Here is a 24,769-nt window from a genome sequence, read left to right as displayed (position 1 = left end):
GGCAAAAATCCGGAACCCTAGAACACAGATTGGCCTGGAGACAAAAATTAAAAAAGTACAAAACCCTCACTAATGAAAAAAGAAAAAATTTCTATTCCCACAAAATCGGTAATACTAAAATCAATAGCAGTAACCTCTTCAGACTGGTCAACGATCTATACAACATAGAAACCTTCACAAACTTACACGAAGAATCCACCTTAACCGCCAACACCCTTGCCGACTTCTTCAACACCAAGATCCAAAAATTAAGAACAACACTACCCGCCAGTCCCAACCTCCTCGAGCTCTTCCCCATCCTCACAGACATGAATTTATCAAACCCAGATCCTGGAGCCAGAGTCGACCTTAGCTGGAAACAATTCGCATTAACCGATTGGCAAAACTTCAATACTTACTACAACAAGTATACACACTCCTATTGCCATTTGGACACATGCCCACCAAATATCATGAAACTGCCCCCCCCCCCCCCCCACTTTAAAGCAAAAATGATGACATGGGTTAATTACTTACTATCCACAGGAAACTTCCCGTCTGAGCAAGGTCATATAATGATTACCCCAATTTTAAAAAACGCGAAAGAACCACCTAACTCCCCATCTAACTATAGACCAATCGCCAGCATCCCCCTATTTATCAAAATAGCGGAAGGGATGGTAAAGGCGGAACTTTCCGCATACCTTGAAAAATTCAACATTCTATGTGACAACCAATCAGGCTTTCGCGCGGACCATAGCACTGAAACCATCATAGCCTCCCTTCTCGACCACCTCCACACGCTCTTCAGTCAGGGCTCAAGTGCCCTGATCATACAACTTGACCTGAGCAGTGTTTTTGACCTGGTCGACAACACCATTCTCCTTGAATGCCTAGCTCACATTGGCATCTCAGACCAGGTCCTCAACTGGTTTCAGGGGTTCCTACAAAATAGATCATACAAGGTATTCAAGAATAACTCTTTCTCTTACTGCTGGGACAACACCTGTAGGGTCCCGCAGGGCTCCCCCCTATCCCCCATCCTATTCAACATATACCTAGCCTCCCTAGGTAAACTCTTACACAACCTAAATCTCAAATTCTTCATTTATGCAGACGATATCACAATAGCCATCCCACTAACCAACTTTTCACAAGAACTACTCGACCACATTATAAACATTCTCAACCAGATAGAACTCTGGATGCTTTCATTCAGACTGAAATTAAACCCCGACAAATCAAAATTCTTCCTAGCCTCCCCCAAAGATAAAATCAAGGAAACCACAATTCAACTAAAAGGAATGACCTTCCCCCTCGATCCGACCATAAAAATTCTGGGAGTCACGCTGGACAAAAACCTATCCCTAGAAAACCATACCGACCTCATCGTTAGGAAAAGCTTCTCGGTACTTTGGAAACTTCGCACCATAAAAAAATACTTCAATGACACTGCATTCCGCCTACTTGTACAATCCTCCATCCTCAGCATTCTCGACTACTGCAACATCATTTTCCTTAACGCCACAAAGAAAACTACCAGGAGACTAAAAATAATCCAAAATACCGCAGTGCGCCTCATCTTTGGCCTAAAGAAACGGGAACATGTCACCCCTTTCTACCACCAACTACACTGGCTGCCATTTGAATCTAGAGTTCTTTTTATATTCGCATGCTTCTGCTACAAATCGGTTAACGGTTCTTCTCCAAGTTACATAAATACCCACTTTAACCTTTATTGCAACAACAGGACATCACGCAGAATTCAACTGTTCGCCTTCCCTTCGCTAAAACACTGTCTTCTCAAAAGATTCCTCGATAGAACTTTCGCCTTCCCAGCAGCCAAGTCGAACCCATGGCTAGCCCAGATGATACTCGAGGCCCCCATTTACCTTGCCTTCAGAAAACTACTAAAAACTTACCTATTCAGCAAACACGACCCTTAATAATCCCTTCACCCCACATAACACCTGCCCCACCCCTGCCCCTTTCCTCCTTCACCAGACCCTCCCTTTTCCCACTCTCTACTTCCCTTGTCTAGTTCGATCAAAGCTGCAATTTCTGTTAAATTGTTGTAAATCTTCCCTTCATTGCAGACTGTTGTAAATTGCTGTAATTTCATTGCTGACTGTTGTAAATTGTTGTAATTTATCGTAAATCTGCTTGTAATTTGTTGTAAATCTGCTTGTCAATGCAGGTCATTTGCTAATTGATGTAAACCGCCTAGAACTCGCTGGGTATGGCGGTATATAAGAATAAAGTTATTATTATTATTATTATCATGTGACATCAGGGTCAATCGCGGCAGAGGAAACGTGCCGCTGAAGATGACAGCAGCTGCAGGGATCACTATAGCACCGGTGACCCTGCAGGTATTAGCTTAAGGTAAAAGCGGGGAAGCTGGGGGAACATACAGGCTTGCGGGGGGAGCAGGCCTTCGCAGAGGGAGCAGGAGGAAGGAGTAAGAGAGGGAAGGGGATATGCCAGAACTGGGGGGGAAGTGAAGGGAAGAGAAAGACCAAACCAAAAAGAGGGGGAGGAAAGCAGAGGAGAGGTGCTGGACTAATGGAGAGAGGGAGAGAGAAAAATACAAGACCAAAAGGGGAAGGGTACAAGAGGGACAGATACTGCTCCAAAGTAGGTGGACAGGGTACAGGATGGCAGGCGAGATAGGAGAAAGCCTGTACCTGGGGAAGGGGATACAGGAGATAAGGAAGCGAGAAAGAAGCTGAATATGGGGAGAGACATGAAACATTACATTAGTGATTTCTATTACACCTTTACCTTGCGGTTCAAGGCGGATTACATAAGAATTGTTAAGATATTAAGAAGTACATATTGTTAAGATAATAAGAAGTACTTAAAGAATAGTTTGAACATTTTCTAATTTGCTAAAGAGTAGATAGTATTGCAGGAGGAGTTTGGGACATGTTTGGTTGTATTATATTGGTTTTATGTATTTTTTGAAGAGTAGGGTTTTTGTTTCTTTTTTGAAGGTTTTGTAGTCTGTGGTAGAAATCAGCAGATTGGTGAGTTGTCTATACAGTTTCGCTGCTCTGGTGGCCAGTAAGTTGTCATATAGTTTCCTTCGTTTGACGTTTTTGGTTGGAGGGTAAGTGAATATTCTGTTGGTTCTCCTGTGTCTGGTTGAGGTGGATTGAATTAGTCGATTGTTCCAGTAGGTTGGGCTGTCTCCGTTTATAGCTTTAAATAGTAGACACTGGAATTTGAAGTGTACTCTTGCTTGTATTGGGAGCCAGTGTGAGTCGTGGTATGCCTCTGTGATGTGGTCGTAATTTTTCAGTGAACAGATGAGTCTTAGGGCTGTGTTTTGTATTGTTTGTAGTTGTTTTATTGTAGTTGCAGGGCAGGGGAGATATAGTATATTGCAGTAGTCTATTAGGCCTAAGATTAGTGATTAAACCATGAGTTGGAATTGTTTTCTATCGAAGAATTTTCGGACTTGTCTTAGGTTTTTATTATTTTGTTGATTTGTGGTTGCATGGTACAGCCTCTGTCTATCAGTACTCCAAGGAGTTTTAGCGTGGGTTGAATGGGGCATGAGATCGAGTTAATTACTAGGTTAGTTAAGGTTGGGTTTTGCTGTTTTCTAGGAGGATGAAGTTTGTTTTGTCAGGGTTAAGCTTTAGTTTGTGTTTTCATTCATGTTGCTACTGTTTTGAGTGTTCTGTGTATTGTGCCTACCATGTAGGTCGCTGGTTGGTCGAAGGGGAGGAGTATGGTAATTAAAGTTACGCAGTCATCTGCGTAACTAAAGGAGGTAATGCCTAATTCTTCTAGGTAGGAGCTTAGGGAGGCTATGTATAGGTTGAAAAGTGTGGGAGACAGAGGTGATCCTTGGGGTACTCCGCATGGGTTGGACCATGATTCTGATTTTTCTTTGTTTGTTTTGACTCTATAAGTTCTGGATTGTAGGAATCCTTTAAACCATGTTAGTACCTTGCCTGTAATTCCTATTGAGTCTAGTGTTTGTAAAAGGATGTCATGGTCTACAAGATCAATGGCTGTGAAGAGGTTTAGTTGTATGATCAGCATTTTCTTGCCTGTGCTGAGGTGTTGTCTCGCGATGTCCATGAGTGTTCCTAGTAGAGTCTCAGTGCTGTAGTTGGTTCTGAAACCAGACTGTGAGTGGTGGAGTAAGTTGTGGTTTTCTAGGTATAAGTTTAGTGCTTTAGCTATGAGGCCTTCCATTAGCTTGATGTAAAGTGGGATTGAGGCTATGGGTCTGTAGTTGGATGGTTGGTCCGCTGCTCCTTTGGGGTCTTTTAGGATCGGAGTTATGATGATTTCACTGAGGTCTTGTGGGAATTGGCCATCTGTGAGTAAAGTCTGTATCCACTGTAGGAGCAGAGTGCGAAATAGCGTACTGAAGGTTTTCAATAGGTATGGGGGGGCAGTGGTTAAGGTCACAGGCTGCATGACTGTATTTGTTATATAGTTTGTTGAGGTCTGACCATTGTATAGGTGAGAAATGGGACCAGTTTCAGTCTGCTGCTACTGATTCTTTCTCTGTGGGGGAGTTGAGATTTCTTCTAGTTGAGTAGGTGTTCCATTAAACGTGGCTCTGATATTTGCAATCTTGTTTTTGAAGAATGTGGCTAAGAGAGTGGCTGAGGGGAGGGGGAGTTGTTATTGGTCAGATATGATGTGGTATCTGTGAGTTCTTTTAGTAAATGGAATAGTTTTGTGTCTTGGGATCCTTCTCCTATTTGCTTTGTGTAGTATATCTTTCTTTTTTCTTTCAGCTTTTGCTTATATTTTTGGTGCAGTATTCTCCATGCTATTTTTGTGAAATCTTGGCTACTTTTTCTCCATTTTCTTTCTAGTTGTTTGCATTGCCTTTTGAGTTGGAGTAGTTTGTTGTTGAACCATTTGTCTGATTTTCTATGGATTCTGGTTTTGGATTGCTCTGGGGCTAGCTCATCTAGGCTTGCTGTACTTAGATGGCTCCATTGTGAGATGAAGTCTTTGGGGTTGTAGTCTTGGATTATGGTGTCTGTTTTTGTTCAGAATTTGGTGGGGTCGATGTATTGATGCGAGTTATAAGTTAATTTTTGTGTAATTGGTTTGCTTTTGTTTTTGGTCCAGTTGATTTTGAAGGAGTACGTATAATGATCAGACCAGAGTATCCGTTTGATGTGTGGATTTCTGGTTGTATGGGCTGCTGGGACATGTAGGCTGCAATGTCGAGTTGGTGTCCTTTTTCATGTGTGGCTTGAGGGTCTAGTATCTTGTATGTTAAGGCCTCGAGGTATGATAGTAAGTTTTCTACTTGTTTATAGGATTGGTTTTCGAGGTGGAGGTTGAGGTCTCCTAGGATCAAGTTGTAGGTTGTCGTTAGTGAGTTTCGGTATATAAAATCTTCAAATTTTGGTTTTGCTGTGTTCCAGCTTCCTGGGGTTATATAGCAGAGCATGCATGTCAGTGTTCTTTTGAGCAATGTGCTTGAGAGTTGACAGGCTACTAGATCCATGAATGGGGTGGTTGTTTTGTCTTGTATTTTTAGGTCTAAGGTGGTTCTGGATATGATGGCAATTCCTCCTCCTCTTTTGTTTTCTCTGCAGACCACTATTATTTTGTATCCCTTTGGGCAGACTTCCGTTATTCTGGGGTCTGAATCAGAGGTAAGCCAAGTTTCTGTGAGGAAAAGGCAATATATAATTTCTTCTTCTATCCAGTTTTTTATGTGTTCTGTCTTGGGGCCTATGGCTCCGATATTCATATATGCACATGTGAGAGTGGTGTAGTCTGTTTGTGTGATTTGAGTTATTTTCAGGTAGATGAGTGATCTTTGGTGAGGTTGTGTTTTGGTCTTATAAGGGTTTGTCGGTCTCCTTCTTGTAGTTTGTGTGGTAGATTGGTTAAGTGTAGGTCTGATAGTTTATGTTTCTATCTATTGTGGGCCGTCAGGTTGGGTGGATAATTCCCCTAGAGTTTGATATAGTTGGTATTGGGGAGATGTTGCTTGCTGTTGCCTTCCAGTTGGTTAGGAGCAGGGTAATCAGTAGGATAGCTTGAAGATATTTTTCTAGTGTGGTTTTCATTGTGGCGCAAAGAGTGGCAGGGGCTGTAGTTGAGGGAAGTGGTGGGGAAGTTCTTTTCCTTTCTTGGCTTGTTGAGAGTTGTTTTCTGTTGATGGAGTGGGTGTTCTGTGGTGGGGCTGGTTAGGCGGACTTGAGAATTAAATTAAATTAAGAGCGTTGCCGCTGAGCCTTCCGACTGGCTCAGTCATGGAACGTCGGAAAGGGGGGGGGGAGTTCCTTCCCATTGCTCCCGGTCCAGGTGAGGCAAGTTGGCGGGCTGCCCTGAAGAGATCTTTGCCACAGGAGCCGTTGGAGGGGCGGAGTTCATCTCCAACGCCTGCCCCAACTCCTTCCCTTGTGGCAGCGTCGGCAGTTGGAGACAGCTGGGGCAGCTACCGACAACAGTGGAGCTGCCCTGAAGAGATCCTTCTCTAGGTAGTAGTGCCGCAAGGGCCGTTGGGGGGGGGGTGGAGTTCATCTCCCAAGCCTGCCCCAACTCCTTCCCTTGCAGCAGCGGCAGTTGTAGTCAGCTGGGGCAGCTCCCGACAACAGTGGAGCTGCCCTGAAGCGATAAGATGCTGGGCATGAAGGGAGCATAGGAACAGGGACACAAGGGGGAAACTACTGGAAAGGAGAATAGGGACAGGGACACAGAAGAGAGATGCTGGATGAAAGGGTAGTTGAGAAAAAGAGAGCTGGTGGATCTGTGGATGGTGGGGTCCATCGCTGCAGCTGTGGGGGGATGGAGATGAAAAAAAAAGGAAAGTTGCCAGACCTCCGGAGGAGGAAAGGGAAACAGAAGGGGAGGACAGAGATGAAAGATGGATGGTTAGCACGGAGAAAGAAGGAGAGCCTGATCAGAAAACAACCAGAGCCTGGATCCAACATGATCTGAAGAATGACCAGACAACAAAAGGTAGGAAAAATAATTTTATTTTCTGTTTTGCGATTACAATATGTCAGATTTGAAAAGTGTATCCTTCCAGAGCTGGTGTTAGACCACAAACATGAGCTAGGATTTAACAGAGAGAGGAAAAGTATTTTTTGTTTATTTTGTTTACACCACAGGACCAGTGTGGGTAGGAGAGGGCGAAGGGGGAGAAGAGGCTATAAAATAAACCCACCAGGATATTTTTTTTTTAAACCCACCCAATTGGACAGGAAAATCAAATTGAATCATCGATTCAATAGGCTGAATCAAATTGAAATTTTTTTCCCTGAATCAGGCAGCACTACTGCTCAGCAACTCTGGCAGTGATGCTATCTGTAGGAACGCTCTTCAGGAACAGAAACTGATTTTAGTGCTGTGGATAATGTCATGGGGCATCCACTATCCAAGGACATGAAGACACCATAGAAAAGTGTTGGAAAATGTGTTATCACTGTAATACTGCAGATCATAAGCTATTTTGTTGAGCTTTACTAAAAGGCAGTCTAGAAAGTTCAAGTATACATATACAGTCAAACCTTGGTTTATGAGTGGTTTGCAAGACGAGCAAAACATTCTCACAAATCGTGACTCGCAAACCAAGCATTGACTCGATTTGTGAGTCCCCCCGCCCACGAACCGGCATCGCCCTCCCGCCCACAAACGCCGCCCCCCCCTGTGAACCGGCATCGCCCCCCTCATAAACGCTCACACACACACCCGTGCAAACCGGCATCCCCACCCACCCAAACTGAATGCTTACTCCCAATGTGGCACCAGCACGCAGCACCAAACCACAGGAGGTGCCGGTGCCCGAAGATCGTGCCTCTACCCCGATGCTCAAGGCCCAGTCGGGGGAGAGGAATGATCTTCGGGCACCAGCACCTCCTGTGGGTTGGTGCTGCATGCCGGAGCCACACTGGGGATAAGCATTCAGTGCGGGCGGGGAATGCTGGTTTGCGGGGATGGGGGTTGTGGAAGCGCACCAGTGGCCTCGGGGGTGGGGGGAGTCTTTTGGGGATGTGGTGGGGTGGAGCAGCGCCGGTAGCCGGGGAGAGGGGAGGTGGAACCAATCAAGCGAGTTTCCCTTACTTCCTATGGGGAAACTCACTTTGATATACGAGTAAATTGGTTTACTGGAACGAATTATGCTCGTAAACCAAGGTTCTACTGTATATGAAAATACCAATATAACCCCTCTCCCCCTTTTACAAAGCCACATTAGGCTTTTTTTTTTTTTTATCACTGGCCGCAGCGGTATTAGCTCCACCACTTATAGGAATTCTATGAATGTAGGATTCAATACTGCCACGGCCGACAATAAAAAAGCCTATTGCAGCTTGGTAAAAGGAGCCTAAATATTGTTATCCCTCACACACATCTTCCAACCTCACAGCTATCCATGCATAACCACTTAACATTTACATTGAGACGTGTGCTTTTTTGTTGAATCTTGAACTATTTTTTTGGTATAAGAGTGATAAATTGCTGATTAAATTAGATTTTGAAATGATTGCTGCATAATCCCTGGAGTGCAACCAATGTACTTAAGGCTCTTTCTTAATAATATGCTATCGCATGGACTTGTATCTACCACAAAAGCCCATTTTATGTAAAGCACAGTTACTTACCGTAACAGGTGTTATCCAGGGACAGCAGGCAGATATTCTTAACGTATGGGTGACGTCACCGACGGAGCCCCGGTACGGACCTTTTTAACTAGAAAGTTCTAGTTGGCCGCACCGCGCATGCGCGGGTGCCTTCCCGCCCGACGGAGGAGTGCGTGGTCTCCAGTTAAGATAAGCCAGCTAAGAAGCCAACCCGGGGAGGTGGGTGGGTCGTAAGAATATCTGCCTGCTGTCCCTGGATAACACCTGTTACGGTAAGTAACTGTGCTTTATCCCAGGACAAGCAGGCAGCATATTCTTAACGTATGGGTGACCTCCAAGCTAACAGAGAGGGAGGGGGGATGGTTGGCCATTAGGAAAATAAATTTTGTAACACAGATTGGCCGAAGTGTCCATCCCGTCTGGAGAAGGTATCCAGACAGTAGTGAGTAGTGAACGTGTGAACTGAAGACCAAGTGGCCGCCTTGCAGATTTCCTCAATAGGCGTGGAACGGAGGAAAGCCACAGAAGCAGCCATAGCTCTGACCCTGTGGGCCGTGACAGCTCCTTCCAGTGACAGGCCGGCCCGAGCATAACAGAACGCAATACAGGCAGCAAGCCAATTGGACAGCGTTCGTTTAGAGACAGGACGACCCAGACGGTTGGGATCGAAGGTCAGAAAAAGTTGAGGAGAGGATCGGTGAGCCCTGGTACGGTCAAGGTAGTATGCAAGGGCACGTTTACAATCCAGTGTGTGTAACGCCTGTTCTCCAGGATGAGAATGGGGTTTCGGGAAGAAGACAGGCAATACAATAGATTGGTTGAGGTGAAAAGCCGAAACCACCTTGGTAAGGAATTTAGGATGGGTACGCAGAACCACCTTGTCATGGTGAAAAACAGTGAACGGTGGATCGGCGACCAGTGCATGCAGCTCACTGACCCTCCTGGCAGAGGTGATGGCAATGAGGAAAAGCACCTTCCATGTGAGAAGTTTGAGCGAAGTAGTAGCAAGAGGCTCAAAAGGAGGTTTCATGAGGGCTGACAAAACCACATTTAGGTCCCAGACGACAGGAGGAGGCTGTAGAGGTGGTTTGATGTTGAAGAGGCCTCTCATGAAGCGGGAAACCAGAGGGTGAGCCGTGAGAGGTTTTCCGAGGATAGGCTCATGAAACGCAGTGATGGCACTGAGGTGGACTCTGATTGAGGTAGACTTGAGACCAGCATCGGACAGAGAGAGCAGATAGTCCAGAATGGTCTCTACCGCCAATGAGGTGGGATTGTGATGATGCAGGAGGCACCAAGAGGAAAACCGGGTCCACTTCTGATGGTAACATAGGAGCGTGGAGGGTTTCCTGGAGGCATCCAGAATGCGACGGACAGGCTGAGACAGGGTATCTGGAGAGGTCAGCCCGAGAGAAACCAAGCAGTCAAGTGGAGGGAAGACAGATTGGGGTGCAGTAGAGACTGATGCTGCTGTGTAAGCAGAGTAGGAAACACAGGAAGAGGAATGGGCTCCCTGGAGCTGAGCTGGAGCAGGAGGGAGAACCAGTGCTGTCGGGGCCACCGGGGGGCGATGAGAATCATGGTGGCCCTGTCCTTGCGGAGCTTGAACAAGGTCCGCGACATCAGAGGGAGTGGAGGAAAGGCATAGAGGAACCGATCCGTCCAGTCGAGTAGGAATGCATCTGGGGTCAGACGATGCGGAGAGAAGAGTCTGGAACAGAACTGGGGCAGCTGATGGTTGTGAGGAGCTGCAAATAGGTCCACTAGCGGGGTGCCCCAGCGAGCAAAGATGGAGTGGAGAGTAGGAGGGTCCAGGGTCCACTCGTGAGGTTGCAGGATGCGGCTGAGCTGGTCGGCCAGGGAGTTCTGTTCGCCCTGGATATAGACAGCCCTGAGGGACAGATTGTGGGCTATGGCCCAGGTCCAGATTCGGAGGGCCTCCTGACAAAGGGGACGAGATCCGGTGCCGCCTTGCTTGTTGATGTAGTACATGGCGACTTGGTTGTCCGTGCACAGGAGAAGAACCTGAGGGTAGAGGAGATGCTGGAAAGCCTTGAGAGCATAAAACATGGCTCTGAGCTCCAGGAAGTTGATGTGATGTTGACGCTCCTGAGGGGTCCAAAGTCCCTGGGTGCGGAGATCGCCCAAGTGGGCCCCCCATGCATAGGGGGAAGCATCCGTGGTTATGACCATGGAATGAGGAGGCGGATGGAAGAGAAGTCCCCTGGAGAGATTTGAGGAGTTCAACCACCATTGAAGAGATTGCTGAAGAGACGATGTCACAGAGATGGGATGAGAAAGAAGATTCGTGGTCTGTGACCATTGGTTGGCAAGGATCCATTGAGGTATCCTGAGGTGGAGTCGTGCCAGAGGAGTCACATGGACTGTTGAGGCCATGTGGCCTAGAAGGACCATCATCTGGCAAGCAGGGATGGATGGATGAAGGAGCACCTGCCGGCAAAGGTGAAGTAGCGTCCGGTGCCGGTCGGCAGGAAGGAACGCCCTCATCTGATTGGTATCGAGAACTGCTCCGATGAACTGCAGGCGCTGCGTAGGAAGCAGATGTGACTTGGGATAATTGATCTCGAACCCCAAGAGATGGAGGAAAGAGATGGTTTGATGAGTGGCTTGCAGCACAAGCGGAGATGTAGGTGCTTTCACCAACCAATCGTCCAAGTATGGGAACACTTGTAGGTTGTGGGACCTGAGAAAAGCCGCTACCACAATCAGGCACTTGGTGAACACCCTGGGTGATGATGCGAGACCAAAGGGCAGCACCTTGTACTGATAGTGGTGATTTTGTATCTGGAATCGGAGGTAGCGACGCGAAGCCTGATGGATTGGGATGTGAGTGTAGGCCTCCTTGAGGTCCAGGGAACATAGCCAGTCGTGTTGAGATAGAAGAGGATAAAGCGTGGCCAGGGAGAGCATTCTGAACTTTTCTTTGACCAAACACTTGTTGAGGTTCCTGAGGTCTAAGATGGGACGAAGATCTCCCGTTTTCTTGGGTACCAGGAAGTAGCGGGAGTAAAATCCCTGACCCCTTTGGTCTGGAGGAACTTCTTCGATGGCATTGAGGAGGAGGAGGGATTGGACCTCCCTGAGGAGGAGAGGAGTTTGGGAGGAGTGAGAAGCAGACTCTACGGGAGGATGATCTATGGGAAGAGTCTGGAACCTTAGTGAGTATCCGTGGCGGATGATGTTGAGAACCCACAGGTCTGATGTGATGGCCTCCCAGCGTTGGAGAAAGATGGTGAGGCGGCCTCCGATAGGTTGAGGAAGAGGCATCGAAGGGTGGAGACTGGCTATGCCCTGGAGAAAGGAGTCAAAAGGGCTGAGGAGGTTTAGTCTGAGGGAGAGGCTTGGTCGCCTGGTGAGATTGAGAGCGAGCCTGAGTGTGCTGTTGTTGGCGAGGACGGCGAGATTGCTGCTGAGGAGGATTCAGCGGCCTGGCAGAGAATCGACGTTGATAAGAGGACTGAGGCCTGTATGGTCGTGCCGGTGGAGTTTTCTTTTTGGGTTTAATGAGGGTGTCCCATCTGGTCTCATGAGCCGAAAGTTTTTGTGTTGTGGTATCAAGAGACTCCCCAAAAAGTTCGTCACCAAGACAGGGCGCGTTGGCGAGACGGTCCTGGTGGTTTACATCAAGGTCAGACACCCTCAGCCAGGCTAGGCGTCGCATGGCCATAGCCAGTGCGGAGGCTCGTGAAGTAAGCTCGAAGGAGTCGTAAATCGAGCGCACCATAAACTTTCTGAGCTGAAGGAGGTTGGAAATCTGCTGTTGGAAGAGTGGGACCTTACGCTCAGGTATATATTTTTCTAGAGCAGAAAGTTGTTGGACCAGGTGTTTCATATAAAATGAAAAATGAAAGGTGTAATTGTTGGCTCTGTTAGCCAGCATGGCATTCTGGTACAGGCGCTTTCCAAATTTGTCCATTGTCTTTCCCTCTCTGCCAGGAGGGGTGGAGGCATAAACGCTGGAGCCTTGAGATTTTTTGAGAGTGGACTCTACAAGGAGGCTCTCATGGGGCAATTGGGGTTTGTCAAATCCCGGAATAGGGATGACCCGGTATAAGCTGTCCAGTTTTTTAGGGGCACCTGGAACAGTCAATGGAGTCTCCAAATTTTTATAAAATGTTTCCCGGAGGATATCATGTACAGGAAGTTTAAGAAACTCCTTGGGAGGTTGGTCGAAGTCCAAAGCTTCTAAAAAGGCCTGGGACTTCTTAGAGTCGGACTCAAGGGGGATGGAGAGAGCCGCTGACATCTCCCGAAGGAACTTCGTGAAGGAGGATTGCTCGGGCTTAGAAGTGGTTTCAGCCATGGAGGGTTCCTCATCTGTAGAAGAGGCATCCTCCTCGGTACCGAGTGGGGATTGTTCCCATAGGTCTGGGTCCCTGATAGCCGGTTCAGTATGGCGGGTTTTAGAAAGGGACTTGCCAGATCGCATGGATACGGTGCCGGGGGATGAAGACCGGCATCGATCTCTGTCCCTGGAGGAATGGTGCCGATCCCGATCCCGAGACGACCGGCGTCGATCTGGGGCCTGGGAAGGGTCCTCTGCCGAGCAAGTCTGAAGTGCAGGCTGAGCAGATAAGACCGGCATGGATGTGTTCAACGGTACCGAGGGGGTGGATACCGGTGGAGCGGTGCGAAGCTCGGGCTGGACCGGTACCGGAAGGAGCGGTGCCAGTAAGGTTGGAAGGAGCTGTTGGAGTTGCTTCTGTAGCTGCTCCTGAAGCTTGTCCTGGAGGATGGCCGAGATTCGGTCCTCCAATGGGGGCACCGGTACCGCTTTAGATTTCTTCGGTACCATAGGTGCTGCTCGACGCTCCGGCGATGAGGAGGCCGATGACAAGGCACTCACCGTGATCGGAGCGGAGCGTTTACGGGAGCGGCGGGACGTCGGAAGAACCGGGGTCACCGCTGTAGCTGGAGGTCGCTCAAGGGAAGTGGAAGGCTTCTTAGCCGGCTTACCTGGCGCTATCGACCCCGAAGGAGGATCAGGCGGTGTCGATGTGGTCGGTGCCGATTTAGGCGGTGCCGTCGACGTCGGGGCTTGATCCATGGTAGAACCGGTACCGAAAAGAATATTTTGCTGTATTTGCCGGTTCTTAAGAGTGCGTTTCTTGAGAGTAGCACAGCGGGTGCAGGTGTCAGCCCGATGCTCTGGACCCAAACACTGAAGGCACCAGTTGTGTGGGTCAGTTAAAGAGATCGGGCGTGCACACCGCTGGCACTTCTTGAAGCCCGGTTGAGGGGGCATGAAGGGAAACACGGCCTCCGCGAAATCAAACCCGGAGGCTTGGATGATTACAACAGGCCCCGCCGGGGCCGGCTGCAAAAATAAGGAAAAAGACACGAAAAGAATTTTTTTTTTTTTTTTTAGAAGAATGAAGTCGAAAGACAAAAATAGAACCAAAATTGGATCAAAAATCGCGAGCGGGAAGGCAAATTGAGAGTTTTCAACGGCCGTTGAAAAGCACATGCGTCTTCTTCGCTCCGCGGAAACGAAGAAACTGGAGACCACGCACTCCTCCGTCGGGCGGGAAGGCACCCGCGCATGCGCGGTGCGGCCAACTAGAACTTTCTAGTTAAAAAGGTCCGTACCGGGGCTCCGTCGGTGACGTCACCCATACGTTAAGAATATGCTGCCTGCTTGTCCTGGGATAATGTGCTATATGCAACACACAATGTCATTTCTGTTGATTAATTATGAATAAACAGAGGCCTAAATAAGCATAACAAAGAAAGATTACTTTGAAGTAAAACACCAGAGTCTTATTTGTGAAAAAGTAATTCTGTTACAATGTTGTGGCCAATCAAATCTATAGAAGCTAGGAAGAGATCATATTCCCTGTTTACATGGATATGTGGTGAGAATTTAGCAGCTTTTAAACTAAGATGGGGGGTGGGAGCTGACAGTCGCCCAGTAGCAGATGGTTCGGTATGGAGTATCCTTGAATGATACTGTTGAATCAGAACATTTAGAGAGTCCCAATAGAGAGGTTTCAAACATGGTGAAAGAAAGCTAAGAGTGCTTCAGAGGAAAGCAGAGGAAAGATGTGAAGTTATCTCTTGTCATCTTCTCAGCAGCCTATAGACACAAGGAAAACACACAATTTGAAGTGTCTGTATACAAATGCTAGAAGTCTAAAAAATAAAATAGGAGAGAGTATATAGCACTAAATGATGCGATAGATATAAAAGGCATTATCTCGGAGACTTAGTGGAAGAAGGACAATCGATGGAACACTGTATTACCTAGGTACAAATTATATTGCAAGGATAGAGTAGATCAAACTGAAGGAGGGGAGGATTGTGCTATATGTTAAAGAGGAAATTGAATCAAATACAACAAACATTACGCATGACAGATAGCAGTAGGGAATCCATATTTATTTATTTAAAAATTTATACCGCATAAAAACTACGCGGTTTACAAAATTACATGCATACATATTAAAAATACTAAAACATGTTGTTTTGACAGAACAAACACAATAGAAAAGGAAAGGTGCATGTTTAATCACACTATATCAAAAGAAAGCCTGCTCCTAAAGAAAAAAAATGCAAAAAAGTGCTCCAAGCAGAAGCCACTGAAGGGATACAAAAAGTGAAATCAGGAATCACTGGACATATATAGAAGTGTGGAGAAAAAACCTCAGTTAAGCTTCATGGGTTTGAGGAAAAAAACTCCACCTTCCCTTCCATACTCAGCAATTCAAAAATCTTGCACTTTCAAAGATTTCAAATGTTCAAAATTTTCCCCATCAATGATAAAGGCTACTTCCACCCGGAGAATCCGTGAAAGGCACATAAATTTATCACTGCCACTAGAATTACCACTGCCAAATGAAAATATGAAAACAGGACTTCTTGTTTCCATCCAGACACCCCAGTGCTCCTGCAGACAAACAGCTGATTTCAGCGATCTTCAAAGCTGTCACAGGAAAACGAATCGCTACTCGCAGCAGTACTCAGGGATCTTATAGGGAGAACAAGCAGTCCAAACGCTCCTGATAAGGATAATCCCAGTTTCACCTTAGCTGCGTCATGGGATTGAGTTTGAAACACAAAAAAAGGGCAGCAAGATAAGCAGAATCACATGAAAATGGTGCTGGCAACCACTGATGCTGCTGAAGCAGGATTTGTAGCACAGGCTCCTTCCATCTTCACTGTCAGCAAACCAATCAGATGTTGATCACCACCTCCAGCCATGTTTGCTGTCGGTAAAGTCATACTTAAAGGACACTACACATTTTTTTACAGCTTTTTTGAGTGATGTGGTATGTCTAGTAACCTTCGATGTCTGTGCCCTTTACACCTCTATCCCTCAGTTAGAGGCAGTGAGTATTACTGGAGACTTTTTGGATCAACAAAGTCACCCCCATCAGATCCCCTCTGATTTTTTGATGTCTCTAAGCCAGCTGGCAATGAAAAGAAATTTTTGGTTTGAAAACCAGTTTTTTTAGCAGCGCTCGGGGATCACTTTGGGCGCTTCTTTCACCCCTACTGTGGCCAATTTATTTAAAGCCCACTGTGAAGAAAAATGGATTTACTGCTCACCTTTCTTTGGATCAGTGGTGGCTTGGATGCGGTACATAGATAATATATTCTGTCTATGGTCAGGATCAATGGAAGATCTTACTAGATTTCATCACTATCTAAATTCCTGTCATCCTACAATCCGATTTGAAATGAAGTTCAACAAGTTTTCAATCTCGTTTCTAGATGTTTGGGTGAAGACTGATGGGACCAGTTTTGTAACCATGGTATATTCCAAGCCAACAGACAGGAATTCCCTGATACAGTTTACAAGCATGCATCCCCATCAATGAAAATCAGTATTCCTTTTGCGCAAGGTATTGGAGAATTTGTAGCTCTAAAGTGTGAGGAGTGTGTGGCGCAGTGGTTGAAGCAACAGCCTCAGCACCCTGGGGTTGTGGGTTCAAACCCCGCACTGCTCCTTGTGACCCTGGGCAAGTCACTTAATCCTCCATAGCCCCAGGTACGTTAGATAGATTGTGAGCCCACCGGGACAAATAGGGAAAATGCTTGAGTGCCTGATTGTAAAACAGCTTAGAAAACCTTGATAGGCGGTATATAAAATCCTAATAAACTTAAACAACAATACAGAGAACGAGCGGGGAAGTTGCAAACTAAATTTGTTCAACGAGGTTATCCAGTGAAAGTGGTTAATCAAGTTTATAAATGAGCTTTTTATAACCCTCGGGAATGTCTACTGGCTTACCGTGAGCCGGGCTCACAGGATGATGTTCTACCTTTTGTAATTCGATAATACCACCACAGTCTAGAACAGTGGTCTCAAACTCAAACCCTTTGTGGGGCCACATTTTGGATTTGTAGGTACGTGGAGGGCCGCAGAAAAATAGTTAATGTCTTATTAAAGAAATGACAATTTTGCATGAGGTAAAACTCTTTATAGTTTATAAAACTTTCCTTTAACAGTTAAAAGGAAAGATATATAAACTATAAAGTTTTATCTTATGCAAAACTGTCATTTCTTAAGACATTAACTATTTTTTCTGCAGCCCTCACATTTAAAGTTTAATATCTTTTCTTTCTCAAAATTGACACATTTCAATCACTATATTGAAAATAAAATCATTTTCCCTACCTTTGTTGTCAGGTGACTTTATTTTTCTGTACTTTCAACTCTGTTTCCAGGGCCTTCTTGTCCTTTGACTGTTTTTCTCTCCGTCTTCACATTCTGCCTTGCATCCATCTTTGGCATTAACTTAATGTTCAATTTTTCTGCTTTCTTTTCAAAATCTACATTTCCATGTCTTGCCTTCCCTTCCTATCTCTCTCTTCTTCCATCCTATTTCCATGGTCTAGCATCTCTTTCCTTCCTTTCTCTCCCTCCTTCCTTCCTTCCTTTCCCTTGGTCTGGCATCTGTCTCCTTCTCTTCCCCCATGCCCTGGCTTCTCTCCCTCCCCCTCCATGGTCTGATATCTCCTTTCCTTCCCTCCCTCCCATGAACTTGGCTTCTCTTGTTCCTCTCCTCTCCCTTCTCCTTCCTTCCCTCTCTTTCTCCAATTGGGTGCAGCAGCAACAGAAGCAGCATTTCCCTTCCCCCTTTCCTGTGCAGCAGAAGCATTTCTCTTCCCCTTTCCATCCCCCTCCCTTTCCCTGTGCAGCAGCAGCATTTCCATTCCCCCTTTCCTGTGCAGGAGAGGCATTTCTCTTCCCCTTTCCTTCCCTATCCCTTTCCCTGTACAGCAGCAGCATTTCTCTAGGGTCCCCCTTTCCTTTGCAGCAGAAACATTTCTCTTTCCCCTCCCCTTCCGTTCCCTTCCTTGTGGAGCAGCAGCGTGTCTGGCCAGCTCAGTTGATCTTTCCGTTCAAAGCCGCGGGTGGCGGCTCCTCGCGAGATCCGTGCCTGCGTCTGAAGCCTCTCTGATGTTGTGACGTCAGAAAGGCTTCCGATGCAGGAGTTGATAGCGCGAGGAGCCGCCAACCAGCAGCTTTGAACGGAACGATGGACTGAGCCGGCCAGACACGCTGCTGCTCCAAAAGGAAGGGAAGGGGGAAGAGAAATGCTGTCTTGATTGCGTCCAGACCGTGGGCCGCAAAATAGACCTGGAGAGCTGCATGCGGCCCGCGGGCTATGTGTTTGAGACCGCTGGTCTAAAAGCATTTAAAGGATTGTGAAATGCTACGCCTTTATGCTTTCTTTGCATCCTTGTATGGCAGACAGCAGATTTCTGTCAAAAGCAGTGACAAAAGAACTTGTCTGATCTTCTATGCCCGATTATGTTACCTAAGGACCCTGAACATCTGGAAGGTCCTCATGGGCATTCAAGCTGCGGGCGCTGTATGATGTACCCAATTATGATGGAGACTCAGATGTTCATCCATCCAGTCACACAACAAGAATATGTCCTATGGAGTCGCACAATGTGTCAATCTGAAGGAGTGGTGCATGCGATTCAATGCCCCTGTGCTTTGATTTACGTGGGGCAGACGTCACAAGCTTTAAAGAAGAGATTACTGGAGCATAAATCTTGTATTGTGACATGTAGGATGGAAGAACCCCTAGTTTCTCACGGTTTGTCTTTGAGCCATAGCTTTTTTTATCTTAGATGCGTGGTGCTGGAAGTGTGCAAGCGCTCTGTGAACAAAGGAGATTGGTTGAGATATTTGCAACAGCGTCAGCAAACATGGATCTATAATTTGTGCACTGTATGCCCTAAAGGTTTGAATTCCCGTCTTAAATGGTCAAGGATTTTCTGACCATATGATTGGTTTGCTGACGGTGAAGATGGGAGGAGTCTGTGCGGCATTGGTGGTTGCTAGCGCTATTTTTATGTAATTCTGCTTATCTTGCTACCCTTTTTTGTGTTTCAAACTCAATCCCCTGACGCAGCTAAGGCGAAACTGGGATTATCCTTGTCGGGAGCGTTTGGACTGCTTGTTCTCCCTAAAAGAGTCCTGAGTACTGCTGCGAGTAGCAGTTCGTTTTCCTGTGACAGCTTTGAAAATCGCTGGAATCAGCTGTTTGTCTACAGGAGCGCTGGGGTGTCTGGATGGAAACAAGATAAGTCCTGTTTTCACATTTTCATTTGGCAGTGGTGATTCTAGTGGCAGTGATAAATTTATGTGTCTTTCACATGTTCTCCAGGTGGACATAGCCTATATAATTGATGGGGAAAATTTTGAACATTTGAAATCTTTTGAAAGTGCATTTTTGAATCACTGAATATGGAAGGGAGTTGTTTTCCTCAAAAACCCATGCAACCTAACTGAGGTTTTTTTCTCCATGTTTCTATATACTGTACAGTGATTCCTGATTTCACTTTTTGTATCCCTTCAGTGGCTTCTGCTTGGAGCACTTTTTTGCATTTTTTTCTTTAGGAGCAGGCTTTCCTTTGATACAGTATGATTTCAATTACCCCAACATTTGATTGGCTAAATGTTACTCAGATCTCACCTGCACGAACCAAATCAACACCCTAGCCAAACCTTCGACAACTAAGAGCAATCAGATCATCAATAAGCCAACCAAACTTCAGAATGATTGCACAAGCAGTCCTCCTTCCCTACCTGGACTACTGCAACTCCTTATACAGTAGTATTGCAGAAAGATTACAAAAACCTGTAATTCCTCCAAAACACAGCAGCCAGACTAATTTTCTGACAAAGCAAATTCTCCTGAAAAATCTACACTGGCTCCCAATATGAGAGGATACAATACAACAGTGTCTCTCTGTGTGCTCTAAAGAGATTCCAGGTGTTACATGAGAGATTCCAGAATTTTACTTTAATTTTAAAAATTTTCTCCATAAGCATGCATTAGAATAGATGACATGTATGTTCAGAAGAGTCTGTTAATGTTATGAGCATCTGTGTGCGTAAGGATACAACAGCCCAGACAAGCATCATTCTTTGATGCGATTGGTCCTTGAAAACTAATGGCAAGTAATTTTATTTTTTATGCAATAGGTATCTTAACTTGGGTAACAAAGCAATCAAGGCTTTGTTATCGTTTTGATTTTTTTATCTTTGCAAACTTGGATTTCAGCTCTGACAGAAATTAAATTGAAAAAATAAATGAATGCAGATGGTGGATGATGAAATACATGTTTGCTTGTCAACTATCAAGCTGCATTTTGGAGTTAATTTGCATTCAAAAACAAGCACATCCATTGACTTGCTTAGCGATTCTATTCTATCTACTTTAGTTTCACCATTGTTACAATTACCCATACATAGCTTAAATAACTTTAAATAAATAACTCTCAAATTTAATTTTTTGTTGGTTTTGCAATTTTATCATTTCAATTATAATGTGCCACGAAAAACATTTGCTCCGTTTAGTATGCCAGAGTTATAAAAGTTTGAGAGACACTGCAATACAAGATAGCTTGCATGGTCCACAAGGCCATTTACAGCAACAATTGCATGCTCTTTTCTCACCGCTAGACCACAGCAACGTTTCAAACTAACCCCCCACCCCAATCCAGCACAGGTCATTCAAAAGAAACTACATAAATCCACATTCAAGTACCAAGGACCCAAGACTTGGAACCTCCCGCTTTATCTACGACAAATACGATCATACTATATCTTCAAGAAGATGCTAAAGACTTGTCTCTTCTCAAACACATAACTACAGCTCTAACCTGCCTATATTACCTTAACCAGTGTTCATGCCCTTTTGATTCCCTATGTTCCCTCTAGACACTTAAATCCAACAATCAAAATCTGTTAATTATTCTATCTAGTCTGCAGAGCACAGTTCGCCGCTTCTTCTCTTCAGGACAGCCCCATTGAAACCGGGAGCTGCCCCAACGAAAAACAGCCTTCCCCCCGCAGGGAAGGAACTTCGGGCCACGTGGGAGTTCAGCTCTGCCTCCCGAAGCTCCCTGCAGAGCAAAGTTCGCCACCTCTTCTCTTCAGGGCAGCCCCATTGAAACCGGGAGCTGCCCCAACGAAAAACAGCCCTCCCACCGCAGGGAAGGAACTTCGGGCTGCGTGGGAGTCCAGCTCCGCCTTCCGAAGCTCCCTGCAGAGCATAGTTCGCCGCCTCTTCTCTTCAGGGCAGCTCCATTGAAACCGGGAGCTGCCCCAATGAAAAACAGCCCTCCCCCCCGCAGGAAAGAAACTTCGGGACGCGAGGGAGTCCAGCTCCGCCTCCCGAAGCTCCCTGCAGAGCACAGTTCGCCGCCTTTTCTCTTCAGGACAGCCCCATTGAAACCGGGAGCTGCCCCAACGAAAAACAGCCCTCCCCCCGCAGGGAAGGAACTTCGAGCTGCGTGGGAGTCCAGCTCCGCCTCCCGAAGCTCCCTGCAGAGCACAGTTCGCCGCCTCTTCTCTTCAGGGCAGCCCCATTGAAACTGGGAGCTGCCCCAACGAAAAACAGCCCTCCCCCTGCAGGCAAGGAACTTCGGGCCACGTAGGAGTCCAGCTCCGCCTCCCAAAGCTCCCTGCAGAGCACAGTTCGCCACCTCTTCTCTTCAGGGCAGCCCCATTGAAACCGGGAGCTGCCCCAATGAAAAACAGCCCTCCCCCCGCAGGAAAGGAACTTAGAGCCGCGTGGGAGTCCAGCTCCACCTCCCGAAGCTCCCTGCAGAGTACAGTTCGCCGCCTCTTCTCTTCAGGGCAGCCCCATTGAAACCGGGAGCTGCCCCAACGAAAAACAGCCCTCCCCCTGCAGGGAAGGAACTTCGGCCTGCATGGGAGTCCAGCACCGCCTCCCGAAGCTCCCTGCAGAGCACAGTTCGCCGCCTCTTCTCTTCAGGGCAGCCCCATTGAAACCGGGAGCTGCCCCAACGAAAAACAGCCTTCCCCCCGCAGGGAAGGAACTTCGGGCCGCGTGGGAGTTCAGCTCCGCCTCCCGAAGCTCCCTGCAGAGCACAGTTCGCCGCCTCTTCTCTTCAGGGCAGCTCCATTGAAACCGGAAGCTGCCCCAATGAAAAAACAGCCCTCCCGCCAGCAGGGTAAGGACATCGGGCCGCGTGGGAGTCCAGCTCCGCCTCCCGAAGCCCCCTGCAGAGCACAATTTCACCGCCTCTTCTCTTCAGGGCAACTCCACTGCCACCAGGAGCTGCCCCAACGCAAGACAGCCCCCTGCTGTAGGGAAGGAACTTCGGGCCGTTTGGGAGTCCAACTCTGCCCCCCCGAAGCCCCCAACAGTTCAATCATTTGATCAGACCAACAGCAGGACCCATCTACCACAAAACAGCGAGATCTATCTCCCTCACCGATAACAACAGGACAGACGGCTTTCTGAACCAGTCCAGACCCCCACCCCCTGCCACCTAAGATGAAGCTATCCCCACAAACACATACTCAAGCCACCCTACTAATAATCCTCCTCATTACCAGCTGGAAAGTAGTAGCAAACAACTTATCCACCACACCCACAAGCTCCTTTGCAACCAATTTCCAACCCCACAACAGGAGAACCCTTATAACAAGATACTTGAACCACCAGACCAGCACCCAACATCCCATCACCATAACCTGGAGAAGAACAACAACACTTCCCAAGACCAAACCTCAACCTCCTCCTAAAACACTCATCTACCCTGAAATGACCCACAATAATCAAACAGATATCACTACCCTAACTTGTGCCTACGTAATCATCAGAGCCTTAGGATCTAAAACATAACATATAAAAAATTGGATAAAAACCGAAAACCTAGATTGCCTTTTCCTCACAGAAACCAGGTTAACCTCAGACACAGACCCTAGAATAACAGAGGTATGCCCTCAGGGGTACAAAATAACAATGACTTGCAGAGAGAAAAAAAGAGGAGGAGGACTAGCAATAATATTCAAGGACTCCCTAACCCTAAATATACTAGAAAAAGCATCTACCACGCAAATGGACTTCCTTGCCTGTCATCTCACAAGCTCCACACTAAAAAAACTCACTAAACTGCATGCTCTGTTACATAACACCGGGTAACTGGACCACGGTGAGACCTGAATTTGAAAACTTCATTTACCAAAACTCTTTTTCAGCAGAATATAACCTTATCCTAGGAGATCTAAACCTTCACCTAGAAGACTTAACATCCACACCAGCAAAAAACTGTCTAGCATTTCTCAATGCTTATCCTTCCAAATCCTAAACCCACAAACCACTCATGAAAAAGGACATCAACTTGACATTGCAGCCTTCATGACCCATCAATCAACCACCCCAGTAATTCAAACACTCAATGGAACCTGGTCCCCATCCCTCTGGTCAGACACTTACAATTTCAACATCAACTGGACCAAGAAAAAAACCACACCTAAATCCAAAAAAATAACATACACCTCACGCAAACATATCGAGCCAACCGTATTCTGGACAAAAATAGATGAAACACTCCAGGACTGCGACCCCAAAGACTTCATCTCTCACTGGAATAATCTAACCACCAACATCCTGGATGAATTAGCCCCACTACAAACCAAAACTAGAACCAGTAGAAGATCAGACCAATGATTTGACAACGATCTGCTCCAACTTAAAAGACAATGCAGACGATTAGAAAGAAAATGGAGAAAAACAAACCTAGATCAAACGAAAACCGCCTAGAAAAAAATTAACAAACAATATAAACTTCTACTAAAAGACAAGAGGAAAACTCACTACACAAATCTTATAGGCACAGAAACCCAAGATACCAAAAAACTATTCCAAATATTAAAAGACCTAACGGACACCAAACCCTACACGACCACTAACACCCCACCCCCCTCAGCTACCCTCTTAGCAGATCATTTCAAGAACAAAATTACTAACGCCAGAGCCACCCTCAATTTTACCCCATCCCACCTAAACGAAATCACAATTCACCCCACAGAAAAAGAATCAACTGCAGCAGACAGAACATGGTCTCAATTCCCCAACATACAATGGTCCGAACTCAATAAACTCTACAAAAAATATAGCCACACTTCCTGTGACCTCAACCACTGCCCATCATATCTCCTTACCACCTCCAGTGTAAAATTCCGTACTCTACTTCTGCAATGTATACAAACTACACTCACAGATGGCATTTTCCCTACTGACCTCAGCGAAATCATCATTACCCCAATTCAAAAAGACCCAAAAGGACCAACGGACCAACCATCCAACTTCAGACCCATTGCCTCAATATCGCTATATGTCAAAGTTACAGAAGGCCTAGTAGCCAAACTCCTCACAAACTATCTAGACGACCATAACTTACTCCACCCCAGGCAATCTGGATTCAGAACCAACTTCAGCACAGAGACACTACTAGACTCCCTTATGGACACAGTCAGACATCTTAGCACAGGAAAAAAAATGCTTCTCATACAACTGGACCTGACTATAGCATTTGACCTAGTTAATCATAACATCCTTCTTCAAATCTTGTATGCAATAGGTATCTCAGATAAAGTATATTCTTGGTTTGAAGGCTTCCTAAAATCCAGAACCTACAGAGTAAAATCAAACAAAGAAAAATCAGAATCCTTGGTCAACCCTTGCGGCTGTACCACAGGGATCCCCACTATCCCCTACTCCCTTCATACCTATACACTGCCTCTCCTCTGGAGCATACCTGGATAATCTATGCATAACCACCTATAGTTATGCGGATGATAATCACCCATCCTCATACCATATGATCTGCAAAGACCATCCATGACAAAACATACTACATCGAACACTAGAAACAGTTACGACCTGGATGAAAGAACACAAACT

At 46.3% G+C, this 24,769-nt stretch overlaps 1 protein-coding gene across 25 annotated transcripts in view; it reads right to left on the bottom strand.

The window, feature by feature from the left end:
* The window catches only part of ABHD13 (abhydrolase domain containing 13), a 341,021-nt gene that overhangs the window by 283,450 nt on the left and 32,802 nt on the right, over positions 1-24,769 (bottom strand). The window contains exon 3 of one of the 25 annotated variants that reach the window (XR_004539856.1): positions 14,334-14,658. The exons of the other annotated variants lie outside the window; for them this stretch is intronic. The gene's annotated coding sequence lies outside the window, so the exon portion shown is untranslated. Of the gene's footprint in view, positions 1-14,333; positions 14,659-24,769 lie in introns of those variants that run through there. 25 annotated transcript variants of the gene reach the window in all.

Source organism: Geotrypetes seraphini, chromosome 6, assembly GCF_902459505.1.
Source record: "Geotrypetes seraphini chromosome 6, aGeoSer1.1, whole genome shotgun sequence".
In the NCBI taxonomy this organism is placed as follows: Eukaryota; Metazoa; Chordata; class Amphibia; order Gymnophiona; family Dermophiidae; genus Geotrypetes; species Geotrypetes seraphini.
The sequence above is the reverse complement of the archived record's forward strand: the minus strand, read 5'-3'. Positions and strand labels throughout refer to the sequence as shown.